At 39.1% G+C, this 23,589-nt stretch overlaps 1 non-coding gene across 1 annotated transcript; it reads left to right on the forward strand.

Annotated features, from left to right (window-relative positions):
* The first annotated feature begins 14,497 nt into the window (after window positions 1-14,497).
* On the forward strand, window positions 14,498-14,569 carry TRNAE-UUC (transfer RNA glutamic acid (anticodon UUC)). The gene has a single exon. It is a non-coding gene; the product is annotated as a tRNA-Glu (tRNA).
* Window positions 14,570-23,589: the final 9,020 nt, after the last annotated feature.

Here is a 23,589-nt window from a genome sequence, read left to right on the forward strand (position 1 = left end):
TTTAATACACTGTCTAGGTTTGTCATAGCTTTTCTTCCAAGAAGCAAGTGTTTTTTAATTTTATGACTGCAGTCACCATCCACAGTGAGATTTGACTAATGCCTTTCACTTATGTATTTCATATTGCTGTTGCTGTTAAGTCTCTTCAGTCGTGTCCGACTCTGTGCGACCCCATAGATGGCAGCCCACCAGGCTCCCCCGTCCCTGGGATTCTCCAGGTAAGAACACTGGAGTGGGTTGCCATTTCCTTCTCCAATTCGTGAAAGTGAAAAGTGAAAGTGAAGTCGCTCAGTCGTGTCCGACTCTTAGCGACCCCATGGACTGCAGCCCACCAGGCTCCTCCATCCATGGGATTTTCCAGGCCAGAATACTAGAGTGGGGTGCCTTCGCCTTCTCCAGTATTTCATATTACTCAAGCTGAAAAAGACATAGTTACTATTTCTGTCTAAAATTATATTGCTTGGTATTTCTTTCAAGCTTCCATCCCAAACATTAAATCAGTTTAAGATGTATTTTGAGACTATCTAAATCTACAACAAATCAGTTTATGTTAATTAAATAGCTCATTGAAAAAATATTCCAGAAGAGATAGATACTTGGAAAAATCAGTTGGTTAAATTTAATCCTGAGAAATCCTTTACATTGTTAACAAATGCTCTCAAACTTGTTATAAAATATTCGAACTGTGTAGCCCATCCTTTTACATACCAAAAGCAAGACAATATTATATAACTAATGAATTTGAGGTGAAGAAAACTTATTCTGATAGTTCAGGTCACTTATAGCAGTTTGGGTTACTGCATGGTTGATTCGAAAATGTGATTATCATTTAAGATGTCAAAACACCTGTTAATTTGATGTCAAATGTGGATGTAATAATAATAGTTATTATTATTTGGAATCTAAAGTGCAACACTTAGTTATTCTAGTTTAACTCAATTAACCTTTGAAGAGCTAAGTGCCATAAGTATGAGGACAAATTATCATTTTGTTTTAGCAGTTTGATTTTGGCTACATGTCATTGTTTGTATTGAGTTTCTAAATCTGAAATACATATTTCAAAAAATATTGTAATTATGTATTCAACATGTGACAGATACTGTACCAGATTCTGGAGACAGAAGAATGAATATATTCTTCTCAAAGATCTCACAGTCTCAGTTCAGTTCAGTTGCTCACTTGTGTCCAACTCTTTATGGCCCCACAGACTGCAGCACACCAGGCCTCCCTGTCCATCATCAACTCCCAGAGCTCACTCAAACTCATGTCCATCAAGTTGGTGATGACATCCAACCATCTTATCTTCTGTCGTCCCCCTTCTCCTTCTGCCTTCAATCTTTCCCAGCATCAGGGTCTTTTCCAATGAGTCAGTTATTCACATTAGGCGGCCAAAGTATTGCAGTTTCAGCTTCAGCATCAGTCCTTCCAATGAATAATCAGGATGGATTGGTTGGATGGACTGGTTGGATCTCCTTGCAGTTCAAGGGACTCTGAAGAGTCTTCTCCAACACTACAGTTCAAAAGCATCAATTCTTCGGCGCTCAGCCTTCTTCACAGTCCAACTCTCACATCCATACATGACTATTGCAAAAACCATAGCTTTGACTAGACAGACCGTTGTTGGCAAAGTAATATCTCTGCTTTTTAATATGCTAGGTTGGTCATAACTTTTCTTCCAAGGAGCAAATGTCTTTTAATTTCATGGCTGAAGTCACCATCTGCAGTGATTTTGGAGCCCAAGAAAATAGTCCGTCACTGTTTCCATTGTTTCCCCATCTATTTGCCATGAAGTGATGAGACCGGGTGCCATGATCTTAGTTTTCTGACCTTAATTTTCTAGTTTTCTGGGTATGGCATAAGCCCTCTTAGAAGAGGTCAGCATTAACCCCACAATAGAGCCGCCGGAACTTACACAGGCATGGGGAAACAGACTCTTGGAGGACACAAAGAAAACATCAGGCGCACCAGGACCCAGGAGAAAGGAGCTTGACCCGGACTTGCCCGTGATTGTCCAGAAGTCTCTGGTAGAGGCGTGGGTCGGTGGTGGCCTGCTGCAGGATTGGGGGCACTGAGTGTGGCAGTGGAACACAGGACCTTTTGAAGGACCTATCTTCATTATCTCCACTATAGTTTGGCCTCAGGTCAAACAACAGGGAGAGAACACAACCCTCCCCATCAAGAAAAAAATTGGATTAAAGATTTACTGAGCATGGCCCAGCCCATCAGAACAAGATCCAGTTTCCCCCACAGTCAGTCTCTCCCATCAGGAAGCTTCCAGAAGCGTCTTATCTCACAGTCTACTGAGATTTAATTCAACCATGTAAGTAAGTGTAAACCCTTCCCAGGTTGCTCAGGTAAAGAATCTGCCTGCAGTGCAGAAGACACAGGAGATGCAGGTTGGATCCCTGGGTCAGGAAGATCCCTTGGAGGAGGGCATGGCAACCCACTCCAGTATTCTTGCCTGGAGAATCCCATGGACAGAGGAGCCTGGTGGGTTACAGTCCATGAGGTTGCAAAGAGTCAAACACAACTAATTGTGTGATTGAGCAGCCATGAAAGTGTAAATCTTAGTGATTAGCTACATTCCTTCTCAAAAAAGCATTGATGTCCTAACACAAAAATAATCCTTGATTCTCCTGAGAGTTCATTTTATGTGCCAATTTGACTGGATTTCTGGGTCTGTCTGTGAGGGGGTTTCTGGAAGAGATTAGCATTTGAATGGGTGGGCTAAGTAAAGTGGATTGCCCTCCCTAATGTGGATATCCACCATGTGGTTCATTGGGGACCTGAATAAATAGAACAAAAAGGTGGTGCGTGGGAGAACTTGCTCTTTCCCTCTAATGACCTGGGATGGGTATCAATCTTCTGCCTTCAGTGCCCTTGTTTAAGGCCTTCAATCTTTGACTGGAACTTGCACCATTTAACCTCTCTTTCGGGCCTTTGAACCTTACACCACTGGGTTTCTTGGGTCTATGGCTTACAGAGGGCAAATCATGGGACTTCTCAGCCTCCATAACCATGTGAGTCAAGACCTTACAATCAGTCTCTCTCAATCAGGATATCATATTGGTTCTGTTTGTCTGGAGAACCCTAATACGATTCTTAAGCCCAATCTGAGACAATCAAAATTTCAATTGAGGATGAGCCTGATACCAGTTAGCATAGGAATTTAACTAATAAGAACTTAAAATGAGAATAAGAAAAAAAGCATAAAAGTTCAGATTTTCCTTTTTGGGAATTTATGGTCCCTGGTATGGAAATGAGATGAAGCAGGATTTGCCTGCATATGGTAAATATATCTAAATCAAAGAGGATAAAACATATTGGCATATTTAAGATTTTCATATCTAAAGTACATTAGGAAAAAATATACTATAACATTGTGGCATTATTATAATATGTAATAATTACATACAATAATAATATGTTATAATATTAATACAATATGAATTATATAATTATAATCATATACTCATATAATATGTACTTATATATCATATACTTATTATATATATTTTAATAAATATATTATGTTTATTATGTTAAAATTATTAAATGTGAAAAATATATAATATGAAGTTATATAAACATAAATTTATATAATAAATATAAATACATATCATCTATGTATAAAATATATTTATATCTATATATTTATAAATTATTATAAATTGTTTATTATTTAAAATTATATCTATATTATATACACTATATATATAACTTTGTATTATAATATATAGTTTATAGTATATATATAATTTTTACATATTGATTATATGTTAAAATGTAATATGAATAATATGTTATTAATAATAAAATTTAATTTATATATATATGATATATGTCTATATGTGTCTGTCCATATATATATGTGTGTGTATATATACATGTTTGTTTTTTGTTTCTGGTTCCTAGCACAGAGTTTCAAAAACCCTTGTGGATTTCCCTGGTGGTGCAGTGATTAAGACTTCTTGTTTTCACTGCAGGGGTCTCAGGCTTGATCCCTGATTAAAAAAAAAAAAGAAACTTGAAATTTCCTTAGTCATCAGTTCATTTCAGTCACACAATAGTGTCTGACTCTTTGTGACCTCATGGACTGCAGCATAAAAGCTGTCCCTGTCCATCACCAACTCCCAGAGCTTACTCAAACTCATGTCCATCAAATCGGGGATGCCATTCAACCATCTCATACTCTGTCATCCCCTTGTCCTCCTGCCCTCTTCAATCTTTCCCAGCATCAGGGTCTTTTCCAATGAGTCAGTTCTTCGCTTCAGGCAGGCCCAAGTATTGGAGTTTCAGCTTCAGCATCAGTCTTTCCAATGAACACCCAGGACTGATCTCCTTTAGAATGGACTGGTTGGATCTCCTTGCAGTCCAAGGGACTCTCAAGAGTCTTCTCCAACACCACAGTTCAAAAGCATCAATTCTTCAGCGCTCAGCTTTCTTTATAGTGCAACTCACACATCCATACATGACTACTGGAAAAACCATAACTTTGACTAGATGGACCATTGTTGGCAAAGTAATGTCTCTGCTTTTTAATATGCTATCTAGGTTGGTCATAGCTTTTCTTCCAAGGAGCAAGTGCCTTTTAATTTCATGGCTGCAGTTACCATCTGCAGTGATTTTGCAGCCCCCCAAAATAAAATCTCTCACTGTTTCCATTGTTTCCCCATCTATTTCCCATGAAGTGATGGGACCAGATGCCATGATCTTAGTTTTCTGAATGTTGAGCTTTAAGCCAACTTTTTCACTCTCCTCTTTCACTTTCATTCTTAGTCATAGGGGAGTTCTATTATTCATAAAGAAGTCCTTTCAGTAACAGGCAAGTTTATGCTAATGATAGGAAGCTTTAGGTAGCTTGAGAACAGAGACTGGTCACCAGAAAAACTAACTATGTGATTAGAAGGTTGGAATTTCCAGCCTCATCCTCTGCCCTTCCTCTCAACTTGTAGTTTAATCTTAACATTTGCATTAGTAACACATTTTTCTTTCAGTACATGTATTACAAATATATGATTTAATATAAAAGTAAAATTTTTCCCAAATGTTCAAGTAACATGGACCCTGTGGGTTGATCCTCCAGTTTATTCTATGGCTTTTGTCCCCTTGCCCCATAGTACCACTTAACCCCATGGGCATCTTCTCAGTTCCCCGCCTCCCCAGTGCCTAGGCTACATGGGAAACACAGCCGGAAGAGGAGAACCACCTCCAGAAAGTGGTTCTGACACATCAGTGTAGATAAGACTTATCCTAGGGAGGTTTTGTGTAAGTGTAGATTTATGGATGCTAGCCTAGAAATTCTTATTGGTAAGTATGGCAGTGGGTCTCAGGAATCTACATTTTATCCAGTACTTAAAGCATGCCTAATATTAATAATCGTTGCATTCGACTTTGAGCAAAACTATATGAGGCTTTTTTCTTATTTTTGACTACGCCATGTGGCATGTGGGGTGTTAGTTCCCTGACCAGGAATTGAACCCATGCTCCCTGCATTTGAAGCTTGGTGTTGTAACCACTGTATGGCCAGAGAAATCCTTGTCTTAGGCTTTGGTCTCAGCAAAGTGCATGACCTGAGTCAAGCAATTGACCCCTGTCTTCTCTTCCTCATCGTAAAATAAGAGAGTTGATTAGATGTACTTGACCATTTCTTCCAGCTCCACAAAGTTCTAGCATTCCTTTATCTGTCATGCTTGATGGCAAATAAATCACAAGCAAAGTTATAAGATAAAAAAATAAAGTCTTCCCTGATAGAATACAGATATTGAAGGATAACCCTGCTTTATTTATAAATAATGTTCAAACTTCCTTTATAAAGTCCTTTCCATTTTAAAAAACTATACTTTATCATACCAGTGCATTAAGGCTTATACTTTTGTGGCTATGAGTCATTTAAATTAAATCTAAGATACTGAAGGAGGGTAACAGTATAATTAGTCCCATGGATTTCATTATCGTGACTGTCAGTACTGTATCCAGAAATTTTCATCAGCCTATTAATAAATGCCTTAAGGAAAGATAACTTATTTATTCCTGGGTAGAGAAACCTATGAAAATATTTTCATAACAATTATGCTTTTAAAATTCTTATTACAGCATTTATAGGATTCTCGACAAATTATTTTATTCCTGTCTGCCCCCCAAAATACTTAGATACTGTTACATCTAGAGTAATCAGAAAGACACAGACTTTTACATTAAAATTTAAAACTTTGGCTTGGGAAGGGGGAGCATACAGCAAATAGGGAGGGGCCGGTGCATAGTGACCAGAGGATGAGGCATTGAAGTTCCAAATGTGTACCTGTTGTATTTTACTTTTAAATATGGGCATTAATAATAATATGAAAAATATGAAGGTGGGGATAAAACATAAAATCTAGATCTAATTAATAGCCGGCAGTAATAGATGGGTAGGAAAAGTCATATGCAAATTCATCAGGATCCCTGGCCTCCTCTATTTCTAGCACATTCAAATTTGGAGCACAAGGGGCAAACCTCCTTTTAATCCAAGAGACCATTAAAGGATGTGAAGAAGAAAGAAGCCATAATGTGGAGATAAACCCACTGGCAGACCCATGACAGAATAGAGATGCCAGACAAAACCCCACACATATGGTCAAGTAATTTCAGGGTCAACTAATTTGCAGAGAAGAGTAGAAAGGAGTGTCATAAAGGCTTCAGGAAATTTTGAAAATCTTGAGTTTCCAAAAGGAATGCTATATAACTCCTGAGGAGTGGAAGGAAAGCCCTTTCCTCTGTGTACACACATGTGAGAGGTTTATTTGCTCCATTCCTTAGGATGATGTCCTACAGCCAGTGTCCAGCTGCACTTTCGACCACCCACATGGTGCTAAATCCCTTGCTTTCCTTCTTCTGCGCATGAGTCCTCTGACAAGTGTGGGGTGGTGCATAAGAAAAATTGATAGTTAATGTTTTAAGTTGAAGACAAATTACTTGGAGGATGTATTTTCTGCCCATTCAGTGGTCACGAAGAATTTGGTGGAAGGAAGGGGAACTTCAAAGGCATGTTTTTCAACCCATGGCCTTGCTAGCACCACATTCCTGAATAGCAGGGCCTTGTGTGAGTCTCCCGTTTCCACGCCCACATCCAGCCAGCTTTCATCTCATTCTGTATAGGGTGTGATGTTGTCATTAATAATAAGAATAATATGATGTTACAGTGTTGATTACTATATTGAGCAGGAAACAGATGGCTCACTCAGACGGGGTGATTGGAGAAGGTTGAGTGAAGGGGCTGTTTACAAAGGAGCAGCGCTGGTTGGAGAAACAGACTCCTGATGGTCCTCACTGCAGAGCCAGAAACAGGGGCAGGGCAGGGTGTGTCCTCACCAGCCCATAGCCTGAGGGGCCAGGAGAGAGCGTGGTTATCAAAGCCAAAAGAGAGCTCAGCCGTCTGGAGTGGGCCGTCTGGCAGAAACTAGAGCAGAGAAAGGCACTGATGTTAGCCTGGGTCTGGCGTGGAGGGAGCCCAGGCAGACCTTTCTCTCTGGTCACTCTCAGGAATTCTGTGGCTTCCCCTGTCTCTACCCCCGCAAGCCCCCATGGTCAGACCCAGGGCAGAGAGCAGGATGACGAGGGCAGAGGGTTGATTCAGAGGGAAAGCAGAGAATATCCTGCACCCCTGAAAGATGCGTAAGACCAGACCTTTGCAAAAGAAAATCCAGCAGACCTTCTTTCAGTGCAAACCTGGCATCTGCCCCATCACTTCCTCATTACCTTCTCCTTTGCTTCTTACTTGTAGCTCCCTCTTAGCTGTGAGAGAGACAAGGGCCACAGTTAGTTCTGGATGGGGGAACATCAGCAGAAGAATACTGCGAAGGTTCTAGGAAAGCATTTGTGTTCCTGATAAAAGTTGCGAGAGGGTAGTGATGTCTTTCCCTCTTGTTCCTGCCTTAGACGGGTATATGAGGCCTGGAACAGAAGTAGCCATCTTTCAGCAATGAGGTAACAAGAAGAAAGAACGCTGGTCCTAATATTATTAAGCCATTGATCCAATGCCAACAGTGCCTACCTCCAGATACTTGAGAAAAATCACCTCTGACTGTTTTCTAAGTGTTCATAAATTGGGAACTTGGTGCTTGATCAAATATAGGGGTCAGGTGGGTGTGACAGCTAGACTGCTGTCAGGAACACTTGCAAGAAACTGTGGAATTGAAGCATATTTGGGGATAAAAAATCTCAAAAATTTAGATCCAGATAGATTAAATTAGGTTATATGTGGGACATCTATGGGGAAACATAGAATGAGAAGTTGCAGTTCTGTGTCTAAAAGAAAGACTATATAAGGAATAAAATTTAGGAATATATGTTATACATGATATAATAATTTAAGTCTTAGGAGTAAAATGAGATCCTCTTCCTCTATTTTATATAAAGAAAAGGGTCAAGAACCACGTTCTGAGAACTCCCACATTTAGAGCTTAGATAAACAAGGGGTGCTTACAATGGTAGATTTAGCAAAGAACCAGGTAGAGGTCAAGAGAAGAATGCATTTTAAGAAACAGACAACAGTTTTTGGTGAAATGGAGAAGTAAGTCAAGGAAGATGTTGGTCACAGATGATATTTAGAAGGAAAAACTAGTTCTCGGTGGCTAATCTGATAGTTCAAGAAACAGTATTCCTGATGTAAAGGGTTACCGTACCCAGCATAGCTTTTCTCTGTGAGAACAGTGCCAAAACTTTGTTATTGGTATAGTTCAACTATTAATTGAGAATAAATAATGGTTCCTTGTTTCATCTATAGAAGCAGTTATTTTTAAGGTTTCTTGGAATATCTGTTAATGAAAAAGTTACAAGAAACAGAGAAGAGGGGGGAGAAAGAAAGAGAGAGAGAGGGGAAGGAAGGAAAGAAAGCAAGAAAGAACGTAAGAAAGGAAATATGTGAAGCAAAGAGGGAATAAAGATTAACTTATTATCAGAAGGTATAATTAGATTAAAATAGTGGTCTTAAATACTACATTATAAATGGAAAATTTTAGTTAAATATGAAGATGCTCTCTTTATTCTTTGTCATTAGAATCACAGGCTCCAAACTGGAAAACATGCTGAAAGTGGGTGAGGAACAAAAGCTCTAACAGGATGTTACTAACATGACTGAACCATATAGACAATGATTTGAAGGCTTATCTGTGTCTAGTTAAATAATTACTTTAGGCAACTTACTTAATCTCTTTGAGCCTTGAATTTCTCATTCGTAAGATGGGGACAAGAGTCACTGTCTTGAAGATTACTTGTGAAGATAAACCACAATTTGGGGGTGTTGAACTAATTTCTAAGTGCGTGCATGCTCAGTGGTTCAGTTGTGTTTGCAAGCCTATGGACTGTAGCTCTCGAGGCTCCTCTGTCCTTGTGATTTTTCAGGCAAGAATACTGGAGTGGGTTGGCATTTCCTTTCCACATGGTTAAAGAATCCCCTGGCCAACAAAGGAGATGCAGAAGACAAGGGTTCAATCCCTGGGTCAGGACGATCCCTTGAAGAAGGAAATGGCAACCCACTCCGGTATTCTTGCCTGGAAAATCCTATGGATAGAAGAGTCTGGTGGGCTATAGTCCATGAAGTGGCAAAGAGTCAGACACAACTGAGCCACTGAGCGTGCACACATGCAATTTCTAAGACCCTCCCCAAACTGCTTTACTTGAGCTCATGGTCTTCAGTACACGCTCTCCTTTTACCCAAGAAGCACCTCATGATTGTTCTATGTGTGGCAGTGTTTCTTTTCAATTTCATGGCAAGTGAGACCTTGATTATCCTGGAATGACCTGGGTGAACTGAGATTTGGAAGCATTGAACAAAATGTTTCCTCTAAAGGAATACACTTCCAGCATACAGCCATCTCACCTGTGATGTCTTTGGGCTTAAAAGTTCAGCATCTTCTGCTGACATCAGTTCTAATATTCACTGTCAGCTGCCGCCTTTGTCAGCATTACATAAGAGTCAGCAGTGATATTATTCCATTGTTGATTTAGTGCTATTTCTGCATGTGCGTTGCCAAACCACACTTAGGTTTAGTTGTGGTTATATTTAACTTTATTCTTCTCAGTAAACCTTTTAAGGCATTACAAAAAAGAATCCTTTCTCTCAGTGAGATGGATTTTTATAACTACTTGAAACTTCAGATTTTTTTCGGGGTTCAGTAAGAAGATGGTACACTTGATAATTCTAACCTGGCATCAGCACTTCTAAGACATGGCTCTCATTCCATCTTGACCTTTGCCTGCAGTCCCAACTTGAATCAATAAGTTGAAACTTTCTTAATTTCTTTAGGAAAAACACATGAGGTAACACATATTTTGGGAGAATTATCAAGACATTGTCTCTGTAATCCAGAAGTAAGAAACACTATCCATTTGATATACGTAAATTTTGATTGTCTACGTTGTTTATAGCACTGCGGTAAATACAATAAAGATACAGCAAGCAGTCAACAGATTCTGCCCTTTATATGCTTCTATTCTTTGGAATAGATAAGGTCAGCAATGACATCACACCAACAATATAGCAAGTAACATATACTTGCAAGGGGATTTAGAGAGAGAAGAGATTATTTCTAGTGAGAAGATGTACGTCGGCACCTGTGCCTCTGTTATGAGTCATTCTCTCGTTTTCTTGAAGTATAGTATATGCTTGAAGATGACTAGTTTTCCTCAGTCTTTTTTCTCACTGTAGAATTTTTAGGAATCATCCAACCATTCTTACATTTTATTCTCTCTCTTTCCCTTTCAAGATGGCAGTGTTTCTTGTGGTATAATATTTTCAAAAACCTTGTGGGTCTCTTGTGTATGTCACCTGGATCACATTATTAAACCAAATAGTCTTCTATCTCTGGGTAATCCTATCTCTATTTCTGTCTTCTGCTGTCTTCAGTAGCAGCAAAGGTTTGTCAACAAAAGGTTGTCATATTACCTTCCTTTTATGTGTGTTAAATCTTCCTCTGCTTCTCTCTTATAAGGACACTAATGACTGGATTTAGGGCTCCCTCAGATAATCCTGGATAATCTCTCCATCACAAGAGTCTTAATTACAGCTGTAAAGACCCTTTTTCCAAATAAGGTATCATTCACAGGTTCTGGACATAAATATGAGGACATATCTTAAGGAGCTGTTATTAGCTACACATCATTTATGTCTATTGGACAGAATTTAGTCACATTTTATAGCTAGAAGAAAAGACAGTTAGGAAGTAAGTCTACCAGGTAATACACTAGGGTTCTATTACTAAAGAAGGGTAGAAGGGATATCGTGGGGACAATTAGTTGTTTTTTCTCTTCCATCTCCTATGTCTATGAAGATAAGTGTTCTTGATTCATTGGGACATTAAAAAAAAAAATCAATTCTTCCTCAGGGGAAGTTAACATCTTGGTACAGAGACAAGTATTTGCCAACTTAAGTCACTCTATTAGGTGGTATTGAATTAGGCCCCAAATGGTGATCCAAGTGGTATGTAACACATTTTCAGAAAATAATATAATCTCTGTGGGATGAAGCATTTTTACTGAAGTCTTTTTGGAGTAAATGAGGCTTGAAATAAGTCTGAGAGGACAAGCAGAGTTTTAATCAGGTAGAAAGGACATACTGACAGGTATGGTCAGGAGGCTCCCGCTAGAAAATAGAATCTTCTGTAGAAGGTTCTCCAAAACTGGGAATATCTAGACTTCACTTGTTCTTCATCAGTCAGAAACTGATATGTAGTGACTAGGAATATTAATACTGCACTTGAATCATGAGAATAGAGAATAGGGGCAATTACTAAAGACCGTTAGAAGTTTCATGAGAACATATCATAATCAGCTTTGGAAAATAGGAAAGAGGAGTTTTGTATTTGATATCAACAAAGAAGTATTGTTTGGTCCTCAGTAGCATAATGTATTCCAAATACATTCACACTTCTTTCTCCCTTTACCAAACAACTGGGGGCGGGGGGAGGGTGACAGAGTACAGAGATATAGAAAACTTTGCCAACATAAGATTTGGACTGAAACTTAGAAAACTTTATCTCTTCTGGCTCAATATTTTTTATTTCCTGCAGATAGAAGGGACTGGGGTAGGGAGCAGACTCCACAGAGCACTTTTCATAACTTCCAGAAAGGCAGCACTGCTGACTTGCTTCTGTGTGTGCTCAGGCCTATATCCTTATGTGTGACAGGGTTTGCTGTGCAGACAGCTAAGAGTAAATGGGGCTCTATAAAGGAAAGGCCTAGGAATGAGTGGGGTCACGAGTGGGATACAAATTGCATGGAAGTTTGTATGCAGGACTTCCTGATCCCCACACCTCAGGAGATCATACAGTGATCAGCTGTCAACTTGCACAGTCATCAAAGTAATAAAGTAATGACAATCAGCTACCAATTTACATGATTTGTGATAAAGTAACATTTCAGATGGAAAATGAGGACTGTGCCTCTGCTGATGACATGTATTAATATTTTCAAATTCTTCATTTAAAAAACCATAATGCCTTTGTTGAGATTGTTGTCACAGGCTGAAGAATCTTTTAGCTTTACATATTTTCGAGAGAAAATAAGTCCTGAGTGTATCTTTTCCTGCCAAAATGTGGAAAAAATCCTTAGTTTTTCCTTACAGGACACTCAGAAGCTCTGAGATGGGCTGCCTGAGACTAGAATTTGTAGAACTGTTCTACAATCAGTCAGGTGATACAGGGCAAGCCCCAGCCTTTTGGAACAGGAATAGTATCACTATAAAGGAAACATACCTGGAAATCTACAGCCTCAGCTTGTAAAGCCAGCTTCCTATTTCGGCTTAAGAGATGTATTATTCTGTGACATCCATTGGGAAGAAAGAGCATGTTTGTTAGCATATGCAAGAAGCACAAACCAGCATTGTGCGTGAGCTCCAGAGCCTGCCAGCAGAGATGGATTCCCCTCTGAAGGACCATTAATAAAGGCTGTGGCAGCAGCTAGGATTTGTAAGAGGACAGAGGAAAGAATGGAGGTGTTGAAAGACTTCCGTGCATCCTAATAGGAAGAAGACAATGGTCAATTGATAGAAAGGGAATCCAGAGAAATAGGGTCCACAGTGTATGCACTATAAAAGAGTAGAATGTATCAAAGATTAAAATAAATAGATAGATATTTTGTAGAGAATTTCAGAATTAAAATTTTCAATACCATGGTATTATACAATATAAGATTTAATTAAATTCATTCCCATTGTTAGTTGATAAAAAAAAACACTTTATCTGATTTTTAATGGAAATGCAAGGTGAGGGAAATGAAGCATAGAACTACTTAAATGGTGTCTGCTTGTCATACCATGGTTACTCCCAAATATATAAGAAAGTGGTGAAAAGTGATAGAAAAATGCATTTTTTTTTTTTTTTTTGGCTGTGCTGTGTGCCTTTCGGGGTCTTCTTAATTCCCTGAACAGGGATAGAATCCATGTCCCCTGCCGTGGAGGTGCAGAGTTCTAACCACGGACCACCAGCGAAGTCCTACAGAAGTGCTATTCTTGAGATGATGTTAATCCCTTCCAACAGAAAACCCAGGGAATGAATAAATTATCTGGGAACTGGAGGGGAAAAAAAACAGTCCAATCCTTTAACGTCCTGTGTGATTCTGCTTCGCTCAGCACAGGTTCTCACTGCTTCTGTGGACTCGATAAATAGAGGTCCTAAGGTCTGCAGTCTCTCCCACCACCAGCCAGTGACCCTAGTCACCACACCCTATTTCGTTCTGAGTGCATGCTCACAAGAGCCCTGAAATGAAGGCAGGGCAGGAATTAACCAATTTGGAGCTTAGAGTGATAGAAGCCTGGGTCATAAGGAGGTTGAGCCTAAAGCTGAAAGGTCTCAAATACCCTCATATTTTGATCTTTGCTACACCTTATGTTTGTTATTCTCCCACAGACATTCTGATTATGTTATTTTTTTAAAACCTTCGATGATTGAATCAAGTCACTCCTTCTCAGCCTTCTACATAAAGCTGTTTATACAGTGGCTCAATCCATCTTTAACATCATTTCACCCCATGCCCTGCTCTCACTGAAGAGTCCAGACCTGCCCTGGGCACCCCTGTTTGCACATCCCTATTCACACTCTTTCCTCTTCCGCAAACCTCTCTCTCATCCATACATGCTTCTTATGTCCTCAAATAAGAGGCTTTCTACTTTGATTTAACATTCAACAATCTTTTTTTTTTTTTTTTTAATTTTAGCACTCACTAGAGTATCTCTTGAATTAGAAGTACTCATATACTATATGTTTACCCTCTACCAGACTGAGTTCTTGGCCATAGATTCTGCTATTCGTATTCTCTATATTGGGTCCCCAGAGTTCAATAAGTGGGCCTTGAAGATAGATGCTCACTCAGTGTTTCTCGGAATCTAACATCTGTTGGACTGTTGTCTTGTTTTATTATTTAGCTTGTCACTCATCCATGCTTTCCCTACCCAGCTCAGTTGCATGTCCTTTGAATACAACTATATTTTGTAGAAGCTGAAAAATACTATGATTGAGGGAATTCCCTGGTAGTCCAGTGGTTAGGACTTGGAGCTTTCACTGCCAGGGCCTGGGTTCAATCCCTGGTCAGGGAACTAAGATCCTGCAAGCTATGTGGTGTGACAAAAACAAAACAACAACAACAAAATGATATGATGATTGAAAGGAGGTTGATATAGTGAGGAATGATACATGGGAGGATAACTCTTTTAAAGCTGACTTGTGTAGCCAAACTCTTGTGTATGTGACTTTTATAATCACAGTTATGTCACTCCTACCATGGCAGCATAGGTATATAGCAATATAGCAATATAGCAAGCCATTTCTTTTACTTCTCTTCATTCTGGTAATTCCAAAAGAAAATAAATATTTTAAGAGGTAACAAGTATTTTGCTTGACAAATGATACTAGGGTTTTGCCAAGATTTTTGTATTTTTTTGGAAAATAGCATCTGGAGTCTGCTGAAAGGATATGAGATTCTCCATGCTACTGAAGTATAGGATATTATGGAGTAGTAGCCTTTTCCTTCTCCAGGGAATCTTCCCAACCCAGGGATTGAACCCGGGTCTCCCGCACTGCAGGTGGATTCTTTAGCAGCTGAGCCACAAGGGAAGCAGGCATAACCAAAGTGAACCTTAAAAGTTAGCAATAACAACAAAAATGACATGAGTTGCAATGTCACTCCTACCATGGCAGCATAGGTAATATAGCAAGCCATTTCATTTTTTTTTAGAAGAAATTCTAAATTGTAAATGGAATATGCTCATGAACTAGGTACACTATCCTCGTGTTAGAGCTTGAAGTTCTTTAAAAAGTTAACAGTGAGCTAGTAAATGTTAGAGCTGAGATTCTAACATTTAGAATTAGATGTTAGAGGGGATATTCTCTAAAGTTTGCATACATTAATAGCTGGCATATTTTGAGGGCTTATTGTGTGTTAGGCACTCTTACAAGAGCTTTACATGTGTTGTTATATTTAATCCCCATAACAAGTTCAGAAGCAGGCTCTATTATTTTTCTCATTATTTTACAGTTAAGGAAATTGAGACAAAGTGTTTTATAATCTGCTCCAAGTCACACAGTCACTTGGCAGAGCTGGGATCTGAGTCCGGCCAGCCTGACTCCAGGGTCTGAAGATTATCCTGACGTTACAGGAGGGAGGGATGTTTTACTTCTCTCTTTGGGGGCAAGGCCAGACACAGACACAGGTCATTGCTGCCCCAGATCAGCTACCTCAGGGGGGTGTCAGGCAGCAAGGAGGCCCTGTGATGTGCCTACAGAGCTCTCTCCTCCTTGCACACTGTCTGTAGGGACTGGTACATGCAAATTATTGCTGGGAAGCCAAGCAGTTTCTACAGAGCCTGGACATTTAATAGGAAAACAATTCAATCTTCAGGGGAAGTCCCAAATTGACTAGAGTTGATTCAGCTAAACGAGGTGTCAAGGTGTAAGCCAGGATATTAATCACACTTCCTCCCTCCAGTCATGACGCCTCCCTGTTCATGGGAGCTGGAACCTGAGGGCACAGGGAAGAGGGCTCTGTGCTCCCAAGAGCGGGTCTGCTTCATCTGCTCTTCCCATTCCCACCAGTGCCTTGACTCTGTCCATAGTCTGCCAACCTTTCTGCTGTGTTCAGCCCCAAATCATGTACAAACTAGAGTCAAAATAGCACTCAGGAAAATGCCGCAGTAAGGTAAAATTGTATAGCACGTTTCAAATCTGGTTAGCTAATATTGAATAATTTTAAAATTGCAACTCATGTCATTTTTGTTGTTATTGCTAACTTTTACGGTTTACTTTGGTTATGCCTGCTTCCCTTGTGGCTCAGCTGGTAAAGAATCCACCTGCAGTGCGGGAGACCTGGGTTCAATCCCTGGGTTGGGAAGATTCCCTGGAGAAGGAAAAGGCTACTACTCCAGTATTCTGGCCTGGAGAATTTCATGGACTGTATAGTCCATGGGGTCGCAAAGAGTTGAACACAGCTGAGTGACTTTCATTGTCACTTGGTTATGCATGCTGCTGCTGCTGCTGCTGCTAAGTCGCTTCAGTCATGTCCGACTCTGTGCGACCCAGAGACAGCAGCCCACCAGGCTCCGCCGTCCTTGGGATTCTCCAGGCGAGAACACTGGAGTGGGTTGCCATTTCCTTCTCCAATGCAGGAAAGTGAAAAGTGAAAGTGAAGTCGCTCAGTCGTGTCCGACTCTTAGCGACCCCATGGACTGCAGCCTACCAGGCTCCTCTATCCATGGGATTTTCCAGGCAAGAAATGTGGTGCCATTGCCATTGCCTTCTCCTTGGTTATGCATATGACTGCATAATACAAAAATATATATGATGTAAAAAAAAAACCCACATGATATGTGTGTATAATATAGATGGTTTGTATAATGATGTATAAATATATGGTTGACACCAAAGCTGAATAACAGATATCAGATAGATAGATTGTCTTAACTGACTATTCAAGTGCAGCACACCAAGGTTAGAATCTCAGCTCTAACATTTACTAGCTCACTGTTAACTTTTTAAAGAACTTCAAGCTCTAACACGAGGATAGTGTACCTAGTTCATGAGCATATTCCATTTACAATTTAGAATTTTTTCTTTCCTGAATATTGAGTTTCCTGGCTTTTAGGAAATATGACTTGAGGAAATTAAGGGTCTCTGACCTTGAAATCAAAATCCTGCCCTCCTAGGGAGAGGCCGAAATGTCAACAGAAGAGGTAACCATTTAGCAACAATCCCCTTGTGCCTCCTATGACAAATTTCCTATGTTGATTTGCAATCTACATGACAGATTGTTGGTGCTAAAGGCCAATGAGCTCCATCTATGTGAAGTATGGGTCTTTTGAAAAACAAATAAATCCAATTAAAGAAGAGAACTCAGAATGAGGAAGACAAATGGTTTGGTTTGTTGTGTTTATTATGCCAGCTCAACTAGAATGAAAAAGTGAGAAAGTTTATAACTAGGTAGGTGAAAAGTCTCAAAGCTTTTTTCTTCATTTATTGGTCTTGATACCCAATTATATCACCCCCCTTTCAAGTCAATGGATTCTCTTCTTTTTAGCTCAAAAGAAACACAATCCAAAACGGCGGTAGCATAATTCTAATTTATTTCCATTTCAGATTTTTATACCTGTAATTATGTTTGTATTAAATTAGATGAAAATGTCAGTCTACCAATTTGCTTCTTCCTTTGTAACCTTTTGCATGCAAAGTTTATCATTCTGACAAATAAAAGGGCTCTCCAACCTTGACACCGAAGAAGAAATGCAAATTATATTTCTCCACATTAGAAAACAACTATCAATCATGTCATTTAAAAATTAGGTGAGATTTCCAATGAAGTTTGAAATCTTTAGCTGTTTGGAATCTATGATATTAAACTATGACTTGATTTAATATTAAAAGAGGAAAATTAGTGAGAGCAGATGTTTTAATTGTTAATTCAAATAACCCAAATATTAATTGAAGGCCTGAATAAACTGCAGATTCCACTTTAGGAAAACCATTTGGAAACTTTTTTATGTAATTTCTAAAGGGTGCAAGTAACTCTTAAAATATAGAACTCCAGTTTACTTTGATTACGGCTACTCTGGTGGCTCAGATGGTAAACAATCTGCCATCAGTAATGTTGGAGGCATGGGTTCAATCCCTGGGTTGGGAAGATTCCCTGAAGAAGGGAATGGCTACCCACTCCAGTATTCTTGCCTGGAAAATTCCATGGACAGAGGAACCTGATGATCTACAGTCCATGGGGCTGCAAAGAGTTGGACATGACTGAAGGGCTAACATTGTGTATGTGTGTGTGTTGCTTTGATGAAGTAGAAGCTAGCATTTTCCAAGATATCTGACCCTAGCTTCCTCCCTTTCCAGAAACTACCCATTTCTTATTTTTATGTAGCATTTCATTTCACAAATTGCTTCATGAACACTGGCCTTTAAAATATGAGAACTGATTTTCCTGGCTTTTAGCTGCCAAGAAGAGTAGATTGTCTGAAGTCTCAGGTCCAAATAAAGCAAGTCCCAGGGGAAAGGAGCTCATTCCTCATCTCCACTGAGATGACGGTGGGTCGGAGGGCCAGTGACTTCCTTTGACTCCTTTTCCATCACACGTCTTTGCTTTGCTCTCTCTGCTCTTGTTCTCGGCCAAAGACTTTGGGAAAGAAAAGAAGACAGGTGTACAGACCACCCTGATTGGAATTAATAACAACATTTCCAAGGTTAGTGTTAGTCTCTCAGTTGTGTCTGACTCTTTGTGACCCCGTCGACTGTAGCTCGCCAGGCTCCTCTGTCCATGGGATTTCCCAGGCAAGAATACTGGAGTGAGTTGCCAATTCCTTCTCCAGGGGATCTTCCTGACCCAGGGATCGAACCTGGGTCTCTTGCATTGCAGGCAGACTCTACCATCTGAGCCAGCAGAGGAGCTTGAATTCTCTGTAGGCAGATGCTGTGATTCCTACTTTACAGGTGCTGAAACTAAAATACAGAGAATCTAAATGATTGACCCACGATCCTAATGGAGAGTTGGAAGCAGAGGTGAGATGAGAAGGCACATATTCAGGCTGAAACTAGGGTCTTAAGTTTTCCATTTTTGTGAGGTCAGTATTTGTTTCTGCTGCTTTGTACAATTCCTTTAAAGCACTCCCCCACCATCACACACACAGGTGGGTTTTTCTTAAGTGTTGATGCTATCTATGCCTTGGAGTGAGTGATGGTGGATTTTAAAGGCCCCTCTTTATCTGGCAGTCTAGCTCTCTTCCTGTCCCCAAATAGTGCCTGTGCATTAAGTTGTGTCTTCAGTTTGTCTGTGTTCAAATGCAAATAAACTTCCCAGGAAGGATAAAAAATTAGTCCCCTTTAAATTTAGCATATGTCATTTAATCATGTTGTCACAGAAAAAAAAGCAATCTAAATCATATCTTCTCATCCTGAATTCATGGATCCAAGATGGGAGTGGCTGAGACACACACACATGTGGGTGTATTTAGCTCTGAAAACTCTACCTTAAAACTATTTTTGCCATTTTGAGTTTTGCTATTTTGAGTTTAGCTGATTTTTTTTTTTTTAGAAAATCTGTCATTTTGTAAGATTCTTGAAAAGGTGTGTAAGCCTCCAAAGTTTAGTTAATCACATAGGTTAGTGACACTAGATCTAAGACCATACCTGATTGAGACCTTCTTGAAATCAGGGAATCCCTGAAACCCACCTCTCCCTCCTTCACAACACTCACCAGCACTGTTTCCACTGAACCTGCATAATAAGTAATTTTATTATGCCCTTTATTTCTCTGTATGTCAGCCACCGCAGCCCCAAACTGCAAGTCAAAACACATCTCCCAACAAGAAACCCACAGGCTCTGTACATGCTTTATTCTGTTTCCTTCCAGCTTTCCTCCTCAGTTCTTGATCCCTTCCATTGTGCTCTCTGGAAATTAGGGTCCGTTATTGGCAATAATACTTGGGCCAACTAATGCGAAGAGCTGATTCATTGGAAAAGACCGTGATGCTGGGAAAGATTGAAGGCAAAAGGAGAAGAGGACAGCCAAGGATGAGATGTTTAGATAGCATCACTGACTCAATGGACATGAATTTGAGCTAACTCTGGGAGATAGTGAAGGACAAGAAAGCCTAGTGTGCTGCAGTCCATGGGGTTACAAAGAGCAACCCATTGTGTGTTGTTCACACAACTTAGTGACTGAACAACAACAACAATCAACAACGTGATCTGTCCTGCATCTATCTTCTGAATGCTTTTCACCCTATGGCTGAAGGACTGACTCTCTCCTGAGGACACTGCTTTCCTGCAGCCCCTCAGTGGGGGTGTTGCCCCTCTCATAGCCGTTGTGCCTCTGGACTTGGAGGGGAAGTGGCCAAACCTCCTCATTGTCCTCATTGCTGACTTCTCTTGCTCCTTGCTCTTCCCTGAAAGCCTGCTTTTCTATTTCCATCTTGAGATTATATCTCCCACTACCTTTCCTTGTTGCTGTCACCTATCCACTCCCAGGTCACTCTTTTTCAGGAATTTCAACTTCAATACTATTCTTATCTTAACCTTAGTGAATTCAGTATCCTCACAGATGATCATATCAATATCTTGGTTTCTCTGTTCCTTGAACTTTTAAAAATGATCTTGTTTTCTATTCTATTGAAATATTTCTATTTCAGTTATTCCCATGGATAGACCCTCTAGTTTTTCTCACATGGGGCTCTTTGTCTGATCCATAGAATGCTGTAGGTGATTTAAATGAATATTTTCTCAAATCTCTCAAAGATGGTATGTAACTAGTACCATTCTAAATTCATAGCAGTGAAGTTAATTCTTTACATATTTTAGATACATTGGGCATAAAAGCTTAATTCTCTCAGGGAACTCTGGTTGAGAATGTCTGTACCAATGATTGCAATTCTCCATAATCCTAATTTCAGGTATTTTATCTCTGGCAATAACATTCTACCTTTCCAGCATATTCCCGCTCATTGCCAGCTCATCTGTCTACCTCAGTATCCTTGACTTAATGACAACGGCAAAGTCCCTTTAACCATAGACAGATAACACATTCACAGATCCTGTGAATTACAAGGTGAACAATTTTGGGGGCCATCATTCTATCTACCACCTAGTCTACTTCAATCATTACTATCAAGAATATAGATAGTTTATGTTCTTTCATCCTGTGATATTTTCTTGTTTCATCTTCTTCTTTAGGGATTTCTATTGTTTGGATTTGTTTGTTTATCATCAATACTTTTCACTTTCTCTTGAATCTTTTTATCCTTTCATTTCTTTTATGATTTTTGAATGCTTCCTTCTTTTCATCTTCCGATTCTCTTAGGACATTATTTTATCTGTGTCACTTCCAGTAGTCTGGTATGACTTTTAGTCTAATAGTCTGAAATAACCTTTTAAAAAATTAATTTCTAATTCTTTACTGGGTTCTGTCACTTCATTTCATAATTTATAAAATTTTGGTTTAAGTTATTCTTTGATGTCAATTATTCAAGGTTTATTACCTTGTTTTGAAATAGTAGGTACAGATTTTGTTTGGTCAGCATGACTTTTTGAAATGTCCATATATCTATATGATATTTTGCTCCTTATTGTTGATCTCAACATGGCTTTGCCTGTTTTATTTTGCTTAATTGTTTTCTGTTGACCACTTTCAAGAAAATTATTTTTTGAACTTTTGAAAGGTTTGTGGAACAAATGTTCACTTCATGGACTACCCTCTTCTATTGTTTTCTTCTGTTTGCTTTTTCGTCATATAGTATTAAAAAGTAGGGCAGTTTTCTCTCTGAGATTTCCTGGCTCTGTTCTCCCTTCTGACTTTTATTTGGAAATTCTTTTTCTTCACCTTTGTGTCCTTATTTTGCTCAATTATAATTTCAGTTATAGCATTTTCTGTTCATTTAGCGGCCTTGTCATGGAAGAGCTGTGGTAGTTCTGTCTGGGGAGCCTGGATGTTCTTAAGGCTGCTGACTGCTGGCCCTTTATACCTCGCTGAGGGGCCTTACGCTCACCTGCTAGTAGATTGGGCACAATCTCTCCCAGCTTCAGGTGCATTTGCACGTTAGCTGGTCACACCTTCCAGTGAACACTGGTTGACTCTCTTGGGATTCTCTCCTCAGATCCAGCTCATGCTCCCTCTGCTTCTTCCTGCACAGATTCTGGTTACATGCAGTTCTGGTGGCTCTTGGTGGTTCATCCCCATCTGCTTGGCATTTCAACATTCATAGAAGATACCATGTCAGTCAGATTTGTTGTAAATTTTGTCAGTTTTTTTGTTTTGCTATAAATCTATAGTATTTATTATTTTGCTTCATCTGTTTTTATGTGGTTGTTTCAAGAGATCAAAAATTATACTGTCACCATCATCTTTCTAGAATGCTATAAAGATGATTTCTCATAGATAGATAATCTTTCATTAAAATAATATAGTTACAACAATTTATTAAAGTTTTGTTTTAATGCTTTTAAAAATAAAATTTCATTATAAGTGACATTTTGATTTTTGTTTCCATATTAAAATTATATACATATATAATTTAATAAACATTTTATTTTAAATAGATTCAGATTTACAGGAAAAAATTCAAAAGTAGTACAGAGAGCTCCTGTATACTTCTCTCCCACTTTTAGTTTCCCCTAATGTTATAATCTATATTCCCATGGCATATTTGCCAAAATTAAGAAACCACCATTGCACATTACTCTTAACCAAATTCTAGACTTTATTTGGATTTCACTAATTTTCCCACTAATGATGTTTTTCTATTCCAAGATCCAGACAAGGGTCCTCATACCATATGGCAGTAAGCTTCATGTTTTCTTGGTCTCCTCAGGTCTGTAACAGTTTCTCAGGCTTTCCTTATTTTTCATGTTGTTTATAGTTTTGTGAGTACTAGTTAGATATTTTGCAGCATGTTCCTCATTTTCATAGACTATTCCTCAATTTTCTCATCATTAGATATTTTTGTTTGTTTTTGTTTTGAGGGTTTTTAAAATAACACGGGGGTGAAGTGCCTGTCTCATGACATCGTATCTGGAAGCACATGATATCAACATGACCTTAATAAAGTGTTCACTTTGATTACTTGGTTGAAGTTCCATATATATTTGCTGAACTATGAACTGAAAGTATTTTCCTCCCAACCACCTTCACATGGCTGCAAACTGCATCCACTCAATAGTGTCCTTGATCTCCTTTAAGATACCAGGTACCTCAGCTTTCTTCTTCAGGGTCGAGGCATACGTATTTTAAATTTTCAGAATTTTAACTCTCTATCTAGAGAAAAATAGGCATCTCCATGGCTGACATGGTGTGCCAATGTGAGGAACATACCAAATGCTCTTCCAGGAAAACTTGACTTTTTGATAGCCTTCAATTCACAGTAATAAAATTCATGTGAGGTGTTTTCAGAGATTATAAATCGTAAAATTAAGAGAATATATCGAGAAGTTTAGAGTAGATCATAGATTCACTGCAGAGCTCAACTGACACCTGCCAAGATTGTGTTTGATTCTAATGAAGCCCCAGCTCCCAATGCATCTCTCTCCAAAGGAGATTTCAATGACAGGAGAGAAGTGAAGGTCTTACTTTTTCCTGACCCATCAG

This window comes from Bos indicus, chromosome 12 (genome assembly GCF_029378745.1).
Source record: "Bos indicus isolate NIAB-ARS_2022 breed Sahiwal x Tharparkar chromosome 12, NIAB-ARS_B.indTharparkar_mat_pri_1.0, whole genome shotgun sequence".
NCBI classification, from domain to species: domain Eukaryota; kingdom Metazoa; phylum Chordata; class Mammalia; order Artiodactyla; family Bovidae; genus Bos; species Bos indicus.